The sequence below is a fragment of the Bos mutus genome, chromosome 12 (assembly GCF_027580195.1).
Source record: "Bos mutus isolate GX-2022 chromosome 12, NWIPB_WYAK_1.1, whole genome shotgun sequence".
Lineage (NCBI taxonomy): Eukaryota > Metazoa > Chordata > Mammalia > Artiodactyla > Bovidae > Bos > Bos mutus.
Window position 1 is genome coordinate 23,404,047 of NC_091628.1, and position 11,936 is coordinate 23,415,982.

Genomic DNA, 11,936 nt, shown 5'->3' on the forward strand with positions numbered 1-11,936 from the left:
CTGTCTAATCTTAATTTATGTAAATACCTTCTGACAATTTCAGTATTAGGAGTTCCCATTATAGAATTGTCACAAAAGAAAACCAGAAAAAGATTTCAAGCTGTTTTGAGAGTACTTTATAAATATCTCAAGAAGTTGTTCATTTGGAATGTTTATGTAAAACCAATGTGCTAAGTTACTTCAGTCGCGTCCGACTCTGCAACCCCATAGACGGCAGCCCACCAGGCTCCCCGTCCCTGGGATTCTCCAGGCAAGAACACTGGAGTGGGTTGCCGTTTCCTTCTCCAATGCATGAAAGTGAAAAGTGAAAGTGAAGTCGCTCAGTCGTGTCTGACCCTCAGCGACCCCATGGACTGCAGCCTTCCAGGCTCCTCCATCCATGGGATTTTCCGGGCAAGAGTGCTGGAGTGGGATGCCATTGCCTTCTTCATAAAACCAATACATAGGGTCAAAAAAACAATTTCTTTCTTTCTTCTTCTGGTCAGAGATGAAAAAGAATTTATTGGAGATGTGAGAAAGATTCAGACGGCAGTTCATTTACCATTCAGACAGCAGCCCTTTGACCCCTGAGAGAGAGAGACTTTGCTATCTCTTTCCACACCTTTTTTTTTTTCTTTTTCCCAAAGCAAGAGGAATTGACAATTTAATTCAAGACCTTTTATTCACTGGGTAGCGCTTCTCAATGGGGAGGATTTACTGTACCATGGGGCTTTCTCTCTCACCCCCTGTTCCCACAAACTAAACTCACAAGCACAGTTACCTCTTTTTAAAAAGTCCTCCGGTGTTTTTTGTTCCTTCCTCATCAATGAATAATTGCAAGTATGATCTGTCCAAAGACTCAGTGAATTTAAATTCAAGCTTCACCTATTCTTACCATCCACCAAATACTTCAATCCCAGTTGTTACCAGGACTTCACCTTTAAAAATACTGGGATTTCACATCAGAGCCCACAAATTAGAAACGGCCGACTTGTTGAAATCGCAGCTTAACCTGTATTTCTACAACATATGCTCATTTTATTATCTAAATAATCATATGGTTTCTAGCCAAATCATGTTTAATAAAACTTACCAAATCTGTTCTTTCTATTTTTGCTGAGAACTCTCTGGATATAACCTTTGGGTGATGATTTCCTTTTTTCTGGGCTTCCCTGGTGGCTCAGAGGGTAAAACATCTGTCTACAATGTGGGAGACCTCGGTTCGATCCCTGGGTCAGGAAGATCCCCTGGAGAAGGAAATGGCAAGCCACTCCAGTACTCTTGCTTGGAAAATCCCATGGACTGAGAAGCCTGGTAGGCTACAGCCCACGGGGTCGCAAAGAGTCAGACACGACTTCACTTTCACTTTTTTCGTCTTTTCTATAGAATGCATGTGGCACACTCAATCTGATGGAAATACTAGTATAAAACCCATTGACACGTTGAAATAATATGTTCAAAAGTTAAAGGTTGCATAATGTTATAGCCTTATAAGTGATGTTTTGGATAATGCTTCTGTAAAGTATGATCACTTTTGGATAACACTTTATACGGTAAATATTTGAGATGAGACTTGGAGGAAAGATAACACAGAAAAAAGTTTTTTAAATAATTTACTAAAGGAAGTCATAAATAGGCAGAAAGAGCAAATGGTTGGGGTTTCTAGTTGTAATTCTGCCATTATTTTAGGTGGTTTTAGGCAATACACTGTGATCAGCTTCCTCTTCTATAAAGAGGAAAAAGGGGGTGAAATGCGGACACTGTTGATCTCTGAAATCTGTTTTACTTGGAAGGCTGACTAACTAGGCTTTTATGAGACCAAAGCCTCAAGCACTTGAACATTTTTGGAATGTTTAACCACCTGATGCTATCTCTGTGTGAGGGAAAGGGAGGGGGAACTTCTATTTTCTTGTGATTTTTATAATTTTTTAAATGAACTTTACCTTTTTAAAGGTTGCAGAGCACAAGGTTGTCTTAGAATCTTTTTTTTAAAAAGTAATTTTTATTAGTGTATAGTTGCTTTACAATATTGTGTTAATTTCTGCTGTACAGCAAAGTGAATCAGCTACACATATACATATATACCCTCTTTTTCAGATTTCCTTCCCGTTTAGGTTATCACAGAGCATTGAGCTGCGTTTCTGGTGCTATACAGTAGTTAGCATTAGTTATCTATTAGTTCACATTAGTTGTCTGTTTTATCCATAGAATCTATAGTGCATGTATGTTAATCCCAGTCTCCCAGTTCATCCCACATCCCCCTTTCCCCTTGGTATCCATAAGTTTATTCTCTACATCTATGTCTCTGTTTCTGCTTTGCAAATAAGATCGTCTATAGCATTTTTCTAGATCTCACACATGTGTTAATACACAAGAATTTTTTGAAATGCGTCAAGCATTTCTCCACTTTCCTGAATTACCTGGAAATATCTTCAAATATTTTTGTGACATAGAGCACAGTATTCCTTACACCCCATCAGAGCTTGTTCCACACCGTGAAGATGAACAATGCACGAAGCAGCGGGTATCCTCAGTGTTTCTTCTTTAAGGAAGGAACGTGGGTGATTGTTTAGCACTCCACCATCTACTCTAATCCACTGTTAGAAGAAAAAGACAACAGGAACATTTTACTTTTTATTAATAGATTTTATGTCTTAGAATAGTTTTAGGTTCACAAAAAATTGAACAGCAGGTACAGAGATTTCCCACACAAGCACAGCCTCCTCCATCATCAACATGGTCACCAGAGTGCTGTTTGTCACCACTGATGAACCTCCACGGATACACACTAATCACCCAAATCCACAGTTTACATTAGGACTCACTCTTGATGGCATACATTCTATGGATTTGGACAAATGCATAATGACAGGTGGACTTGCCAGGTGGCTCAGAGGGTAAAGGATCTGCCTGCAATGTCTGAGACACAGGAGTTGCGGGTTCAGTCCCTGGGTGGAGAAGATCCTTTGGAGGAAGGTATGGCAACCCACTCCAATATCCTTCTCTAGAGAATCCCATGGACAGAGGAGCCTGGCGGGCTACAGTCCACGGGGTTGCAAAGAATCAGACATGACTGAAGTGGCTGAGCATGTGCGCATAATGACATGTATCCACCATTGCAGATTCATACAGAGCGATTTCACTGCTTTAAAGTCCTCTGTGCTTTGCTTATTCAGCTCTCCCCTCCCTCAGTCCCTGGAAACTATCGGCCTTCTTACCATCTCTCTGTGTGCCAAACCACTTCAGTTGTGTCTGACTCTTTATGACCTTAAGGGCCATAGCCCACCAGGCTCCTCTGTCCACGGGATTTTCCAGGCAAGAACTCTGGAGTTGGTTGCTGTGCCCTCCTGCAGGGGATCTTCTCCACCCAGGGATCTTTTCATCGCCACTATTTATGGTTCTTATCCCATATCTCTCCTATATATAACGTGATTTTCTGCCAATCAAAGCAGGTTGCCAGAGATTCTTTTAAAAATGCAGGTAATCATGTCACATTATAGCCTAAAATCCCCCACTGGCTACTCAGGCTTTTAGATAAAACTCAAGTAAGCAAGTACAGATATCATGACCTCATCATCAAATGCCTGCCTACCCACCTAATGTTGTCTGTCACCTCCACCAGTTGTCCACGTGTCAGTCCCATAAAACTTCCTGACATTCTCTCAGAACGGTGACTGTTTTTGACCTTCTAGCTGTTACTTCATCAGGGAAAACTCTCTCCAACTCTGCTCTTGATTAGTTCCTGCTGGCCCCAAGGTCCAGCTTAGGTTAAATCCCCTGGAACATCATGTCAGATTTGCGGTTTTTCTCCTAAAGTTCTCATTTACATCTTCCTTCTTTGACCTTTGGTAGTAAACTCTGACATTTACTATATTTCTTTGGTGGTTTTAGCTGCTTTTGTCACCAAACTGTGGCCTTTGTAAGGTCAGGAATTCTTTCAGAATAAACAATAAATATTTTTTTTCATACATGCTCAGAGAATCTAAGATCATATATTTGTGTATCCATGGCTTTCGATTGAATGGCAATAGTTCACTATACAAATGGAAACAAAGCTCCAACACATTACAGGGATAAACTGATTCACATGTCCAGGGCTTTTATTCAGGTTATCTTTAGCTGGATTTCAAAACCACAAAAAGAAATTTATCACCACTGCTTTCCTTGGAGCATAACGATTCATGTTTTTTATGTTGGAAGTTGTTTTATCACTTATTTGAAGAAGTCAAATCCATTAACCCATCTCATCAGGCAACTGCATCAGTGGAGAAGTAGGACCGTGTGGTCTATGTGATTTCTTTAAAGAAAGTGGCATGTTTTGTTAAGCATCATATCCACCGCCACCCAGTAGGGTTAACCGCAATTCTTGCAGTGATAAAGATTTCTAGACCACCTGGGTTTAGTAGTCATGCTCAACTCTTTTAGACTAGGCAGACTTGAAAAGGAGAAATCAGTGAACCAAGTGCATGGAATTATTTCAAAGGAACAAATATTAGAAACAGGTGTGAGATACTACCTAGGGAAAATAAAGCATTAATTCATTCTAACTGGCAGTGGACCATGCCACATTTCCTGAAGAATTAGCTGCCTGAAAACATTTTGATAAAGGAGTTAATTATACATGTTGCTAGTTATTTTTCATTTCCGGCCCAATTTTTCCGAACCATAAAAGTGCATTAAAAACTTTTATGCAATTATGAAGTCTCAAAAAGCATTTTTATTTTCCATCTATTTCCCAGTTAAATTATATTTTCTGAGCATCTGTATATATGAAGTGAATTTTTTATTATATGGAAAGCTTATAATCCATGTTTTATACTTGTCCTATGGCTCAAATCCTACAGTAAAATGTATAGCATCATGTATATATCTTATGTTTAGTTTTATGAAATTTTTTACCCACTTGCTTCATTCCTGAAAGGATTTGAGGTTGTGGCATTGAGGAAGTTGCTTATTGATTACCTTAGTTTTAACTGCATCACATACTCTTTTAATATTTAATTTTTATATGGGAAAAATGCTCTTATTTTGCCAAAAAATTATTGATTAAATAATTACTTGTTTGATAAGAGCATAGCAGTTATAATCTTATAATGTCAATAAAACATTAATCACTATAAATGTTTAACATTAGAATGTTTAACTATCTCTATGGCTCCTCTCACAGTTCCTTCTGGTGGTCTATTAGCAAATGTTTGCTTCCCTTCATTGCAACTTTGGACTTTTATGATTTAAGTCTTCTAAGTTTCCAAGAAGGAGTGTTTCCACTGGGAGATACAGAAATGGTTTCATAAAATGAAAGGCTGAGATTTCCACATGTCTACTTTGTGTTTTTCATAATATGAATCAAACATTTGACAAACTAGATTACTTGATTGGCTGCAGTGGTTTGTACTAGCCACTGGAGATTGAGTTGCTACTACAAAATGGTTTGAATAAGATAGGGGCACACAGGTACACATATACCATGGAATATTACTCAGCCATAAAAAGGAATGAAATTGGGTCATTTGTGGAGATGAGGATGGACCTAAAGACTGTCATACAGAAGTAAGTCAGAAAGAGAAAAACAAATATCACATGCGGGATCTGAAACAGTTGATACAGATATCTTATTTACAAAGCAGAAATAGAGACACAGATATAGAGAACAAATGTATGGATATCAAGGGGGAAAGGGAGGCTGGGATGAATTGGGAGATTGGGATTGACAGATATACACTATTGACACTTTGTATAAATAGACAACCCATGAGAACCTACTGTGTAACACAGGAAACTCTACTCAGTTCTCTTTGGAAATCCAGAAAAGAGGGGATATATCTACACGTATAGCTGATTCACTTTGCTGTATAGCTGACTCACTTTACAAAACTGTAAAGCAACTATACTCCAATAAGAATTTTTAAAAAACAACAGCACATAAATTTTGAAAGATTCAAAGTTCGTACCTTAATTTCATAATCTTTGAAGATCTATAAAAATGAATTTATCATTAGAGTCAGTATAGCCACAAATTGCTTAATTCTTAATCTTTACAGCACCTTCTGGAGATGACAGCAAGAAAGTCTTTAGTCAGAATGTGATAATGTTCAAAATACAACACTAATGAAAATAATTTTCTATTAATGCCTGTGTATAATCCAACTACACACACACAAAAACACACAGAGCCTTTTTCTTTTGATGCCTCACGTGACTTAGATTAAGAATGTTATGGATCTCCTGCTTTATGTAGAATATCTGTGACACTGACATGGACAGTGGTTTGCCCTCCAAATTGGACTTCAACAGAACTAGCTGACAAGTTTAATCATCGTAAATCAGGAAACAGTGTTAACTCAGTAGCTTTTCTCCTCATTTTTGACCTTTTGCCCAAAGATACATATTTTTATGAATCCCTTTAGGTGAAGGAGTTTCTTGCATTCCAGCTGTCTTAAAACTGCTGAGGTTTCCTGAAATCAACTTCAATTCACCAGCCAGACATCTACAAACCATGTTAATACCACATTTGCTTGTAGATTTCTTGTCTGCATCTCAAACTTCCAAATTTTGTGTAGCTTCTTCCCGGATTTTCAGAGATCTAAACAAACAAGAGCTTCCTTTTCCTGCTGCTAAGCTCCTCTCCCCTTTTTCTTCTCTGCTATTCCTCTTACTTCTTGAGAGCAGCCTTTGGCAGTCTCTTCCTACAGGTGTTCTTCCAGCCGCCTCTCGTGCTAAGCGGCATTAATGCTGCTCTGCACTCATGACCACAGCCATCAAAGGTAGTCATGAGTGAAATCAACAATGTTCTGATCATTTGCTTCATCATTCTTGCTTACTAGATCCTGACACTTCCTGGAGACCGGAACTTCTGTCCGTCTAGCTCAGGTGGGGTCAGGATGTAGATTCTCATTGTATTTGTGGTGAAAGTTTTTAAGCACTGTTTCAGAGGATTCTTTGTACACCTTGCTGTCTTGTGCACGCTTTGCTGTGTTGTTTCTGGGAAGGAGGGCAAGGGTCTATTTCTTTTGTAGGCTGACAAGAAGAGCTGAGTAGAAAAGCGGTAGCAGGGCCTCTCTGACTCTGCTTGTGACCACAGACATAAATGCATCTCCATAGAACTATTCATTTATTTATACTGCCCCAAATGATTACGCATTTTAAGGAAAGTCTGGGGAATGCAGACAAATATTTCAAAACACTGTGTACCTTCATCCTTTGGCCTAATGTTTTAAAATTTCAGAGTGGTGTCTCTCACAAAGAAGAGCATGAATAGAATAAAAACTGGTCAGACAACCTGCTTCTTCTGTCAGCTTTTAAAAATATGTGAATGACTTATTTGCTGATGAAACTTATTTTCTTTTCATGTGTGTTTTGACATTCTGAAAGAGGCTCAGAGAATATTTTGTTAATAATAGGAAATACAAATTACCTGTTTTGTATCCATAAATCAAGTTTATTATCTCTGAGCCTTATTCATTTCTGGGGCAAAATGTAAAGTGAGACACTAATCTCTCAATTATTATAGATTTTAAGTTTTGATTAGTAGAATATGACTTCTTTTCTAATTTCTTACAGTTATATGATATATATATATATATTATATATATATAAAAACTCTCTATATACATTCTAAAATGCAATACAGTGAAATGATTTAACTGACCACTCAGATCTCAATGATTTGGGGACCAGTTAATGCATCTTAATTCTGAATATTCTCAACAACCATATTTCAAGATTATTTTAGTATGAAATTAAGGACAAAACTCTATTAGAAATATAACTACAGAATTTCTGCTTGCTAGTAGACAGCATTATTCAAATAGGTGATCTGTGTTCAGACTAATTTCTTAAATTTCACGTCTTCATGATCTAGTAAAACTGTTAAAAAAATAAATTTATTCTGAATGTCACTTTAATTCAAAATGACTAGACAAAGTCAATTCAAAATGACAGACACATAGCAGCATGATGAAATTGCTGGTTGTCTGCCAATTTTCCCAAATGTTCATTGTTATCTCAATAGGGAAGCCTTCTGTCTCTTCATCCAAGCAGAATCAATTACTTCATTTGCTATGTCCCCTCAGAAATGTGTGTTTTGAATTACGTAGACTCCAGATGTCTGTCACCCATATCCATACGATGTTTGTTGTTTCGTGTCTGTTCTCAAAAACCTCAGTTGTACCTAGGTTCTAAAAGATGGAAATGAATCAATTTCTTTTTCTCATTATTTATGTCTTCTCTCTTAGACCTTTGAATCTGTTTTTCTCTCTGCTTGAAACATTCTTACCTCAGAGAACCAAATTGCTGCTCTCTAATATCCTTCAGCCTTTGCCCAAATATTACTTTACCAGTGAGACCTTCTCTGATGATCCTATTTTAAACTTTAAACTCTGTGCTCACTTTGGCAGCACATATACTAAAACTGGAATGATGCAGAGAAGATTAGCATGGCCCCTGCGCAAGGATGATACGCAAATTTGTGAAGCATTCCGTGTTTTTAAGAAAGCTGTGGTACATATACACAATGGAATATTGCTCAGCCATTAAAAAGAATACATTTGAATCAGTTCTAATGAGGTGGATGAAACTGGAGCCTATTATACAGAGTGAAGTAAGCCAGAAAGAAAAACACCAGTATAGTATACTAATGCATATATATATGGAATTTAGAAAGATGGTAAGAATAACCCTGTATGCAAGACAGCAAAAGAGACACAGATGTATAGAACAGTCTTTTGGACTCTGTGGGAGAGGGCGAGGGTGGGATGATTTGGGAGAATGGCATTGAAACATGTATATTATCATATGCGAAATGAATCGCTAGTCCAGGTTCGATGCATGATACAGGATGCTTGGGCCTGGTGCACTGGGATGACCCAGAGGGATGGGATGGGGAGGGAGGTGGGAGGGGGGTTCAGGATAGGGAACACATGTACACCCATGGCGGATTCATGTCAATGTATGGCAAAACCAATACAATATTGTAAAGTAATTAGCCTCCAATTAAAATAAATAAATTTATATTAAAAAAATAAATAAACTTTAAACTCTTTCTGAAGTGTAATTTTCACAAGGTAAAATCCTGTAAGGAAAAATGAATATTTTTAAAAATGTCATTTAACTCATTAATGAATTAATGAGGGAAGAACCTATAAGATGTTAGTACAAGTTCAAAGGAGACTCCTGACATATGTATAAATGTGTATGTGTACATATATGTCACAGTGCTTCCCTGGCGGCTCAGTGGTAAAGAATCTGCCTGCCAATACAGGAGATGTGGGTTCAATCCCTGGGTGGGGAAGATCCCCTGGAGAAGGAAATGGCAACCCACTCAGGTATTCTTGCCTAGAAAACCCCATGGACAGAGGAGCTGGTGGTCTACAGTCCAGGGGTTCGCAGAGTTGGACATGACTTAACACGCCCATACATATACATATACACACGTGTATAGTCAGGAATGCTGAAATGAAGTTGCTAATAGATACAAAGCTGGTAAGTATTCTGTAAAGCAGTAAAATGTTTGAGATGATCTTTTAATTTTTTTTTACAGAGTAGAAATCGATTGAAACTCTACCAGACAAAATTTATTTACATCATGGTGAATGGTAGTTATACTCATTAATATCATTTTTATACAAGTTAATTTATACCCCTACAGAGACGTGAAGTAGTCCAGCCCGTAATAATCAATCAAAGGTACACATTCTTTACTTTAAAAGTTTTATAAATTTAAATTTATTCACTCTTGGTTGTGCTGGGTCTTTGTTGCTGCACAGGCTTTTATCTAGTTGCGGTGAGCAGGGACTACTCTTGGTCACGGTGCGCTGGCCTCTCATTGCAATGGCTTCTCTTGTTGCGGAGCACAGGCTCTAGGGCGCGTGGGCTTCAGTAGGCGCAGCTCTGTGGGTTCAATAGTTTCAGCTCCTGGGCTCTAGAGCACAGACTCAGTAGTTATGGCTAATGGGTGTAGTTGCTTGGTGGCATGTGGAATCTTCTTAGGTCAAGGATCAAACTTGTGTTTCCTGCATTGGCAAGTGGATTCCTCACTCCTGAGCCACCAGGGAAGCCCCACAGGGCATATTCTTATGTGTTTAGGACTTAGGGCTGGAGAGCAAAGGGGAAACCTCAGCCTTCCATATCTTTCTTCCTACCTTCAGCTTCCTTGTGCAGTAATATTAGGCTACTGGCCTGTGGACACCCCAGCCTCAGGGCTGGATGAACACATACCCTTGACCCTGTGGTTGGCTTGTTCAGACAGGAGGTGCATGGCCGGTGAAGGATCAGAACAGGTGCTTCTAAACTTCGAAGCCCAGAGCAGGAACCTAGTTGCCAATGTCTAATGGCTGCAGATGTTTTCTGCCATGAAACTTACCTACTTATTTACTAATACTTGCTCACTGTTATCCTTCACTACTTTGCAAATTCCATGTGGTTAAGAATTTTTATCTGTTTTATTCACAACTGTAATTTTAGCTCCTGGAAAGATGTTTGACAGCAATTTTTTTTTAAACTTTGTATTTTGTATCGGGGTCTAGCTGATTAACAATATTGTGACAGTTTCAGGTGAACAGCTAAGGGACTCAGCCATACATATGCATGTATCCATTCTCTGCCAAACTCCCCTCCGATCCAGGCTGCCACATGACATTGAGCAGGGTTCCCTGTGCTATACAGTAAGCCCTTGTTGATTATCCATTTTAAATATAGCAGTGCATTAATAAATATGGTTGAATGAATCCTTGTCCTCAACACAAGTATTGTACTTGTTTTGTAAGATATATTTGTAAATATATCTTTCAGGAAAGAATGATGGTTTGAACAATAGTGGAATAAAAAATTAATTTCTGAAGTACAAACATTTTAAAAAATTTAATAACAATATGTAATATAATGGTGCATTATAGATTTTAAAACAGCTTGTTGATACATAGTTCATATACTGTACGGCTTGCTCATGTAAAGTATAAAGTGTAATCGCTTTTAGTTAAATCACAGTATGTGCAACCATCATTACAATCAATTTTAGAGCAACATAAAAACTTTAACAGATTTTAAAAAACTGAAATATGGGCTTGCAATAGTTATACCTCCGAATATATGGATAAAATAAGTGCCATTTTGTAGAATAAATTTTGTGTGCCTGTATAATTATATCTAAAGGATTAAAGTTTGCAACTTACATTTTTCATAGAGTTTCTGAACAATGAAAATTGCATGAAAAAATTCAAAGCTTCAAAGGATCTAATTTGAGGTATTCTATAGTCCATTGTGTCTTCACAGGTTTTAAGCCAAAAATTCCTATTTGTCTACTTCAGATGCTGTTTCAAGGGCTAAAGATGATATCAAAGAGCTATTACTTTAAATAATCTTAAAAATTTTGTGACTCTTTAAACCAAACCAAACAAAAAATTAAAAGTATCCTTAACAAATTCTATGGACTTTTAAAAATGAACATGGGAAATGTAGACTATTGAGGCTAAAACTTTTTATAATGTTCAACCAACATCTTTATTTTCTGAAACTGCTTTCACATTCCTTAATTATCTCAAGACCCTCCCCCATTGAAAGGGAGGCATTCATTCTTTCAAAAAGTCCCTAACACAAAGAAATTGCTTTGAGGTTTAAAATAAGTACAGCTTGTTGAGTTCTTAGGAAAATCATAGCCTAAAAAGTAAGTACTTTTGAGTTGTAAAAATCAGACTTAGTTGAAGGAAGAACAGTTTTTCCTGTAAATCCTGAAAGCCACAGGATCCTGGAAATCTGAAGCATATTTTCACAAAGAATTAGTTACAAGGGTTAAAGGATGGTGGTGGTGGTTTAGTCGCTCAGTTGTGTCCAATTCTTGCGACCCCATGGACTGTAGCCCCTCAGATTCCTCTGTCCCTGGGGTTTCTCAGGCAAAAATTCTAGAGTGGGTTGCTATTTCTTTCTCCAGGGGATCTTCCTGACCAGGGATCAAACTCATGTCT

General features: G+C 37.8%; 1 non-coding gene across 1 annotated transcript; it reads left to right on the plus strand.

Annotated features, from left to right (window-relative positions):
* Positions 1–8,359: 8,359 nt before the first annotated feature.
* On the plus strand, positions 8,360–8,466 carry LOC138990288 (U6 spliceosomal RNA). Its single transcript, XR_011466404.1, has one exon. It is a non-coding gene; the product is annotated as a U6 spliceosomal RNA (small nuclear RNA).
* The last annotated feature ends 3,470 nt before the right edge of the window (positions 8,467–11,936 follow it).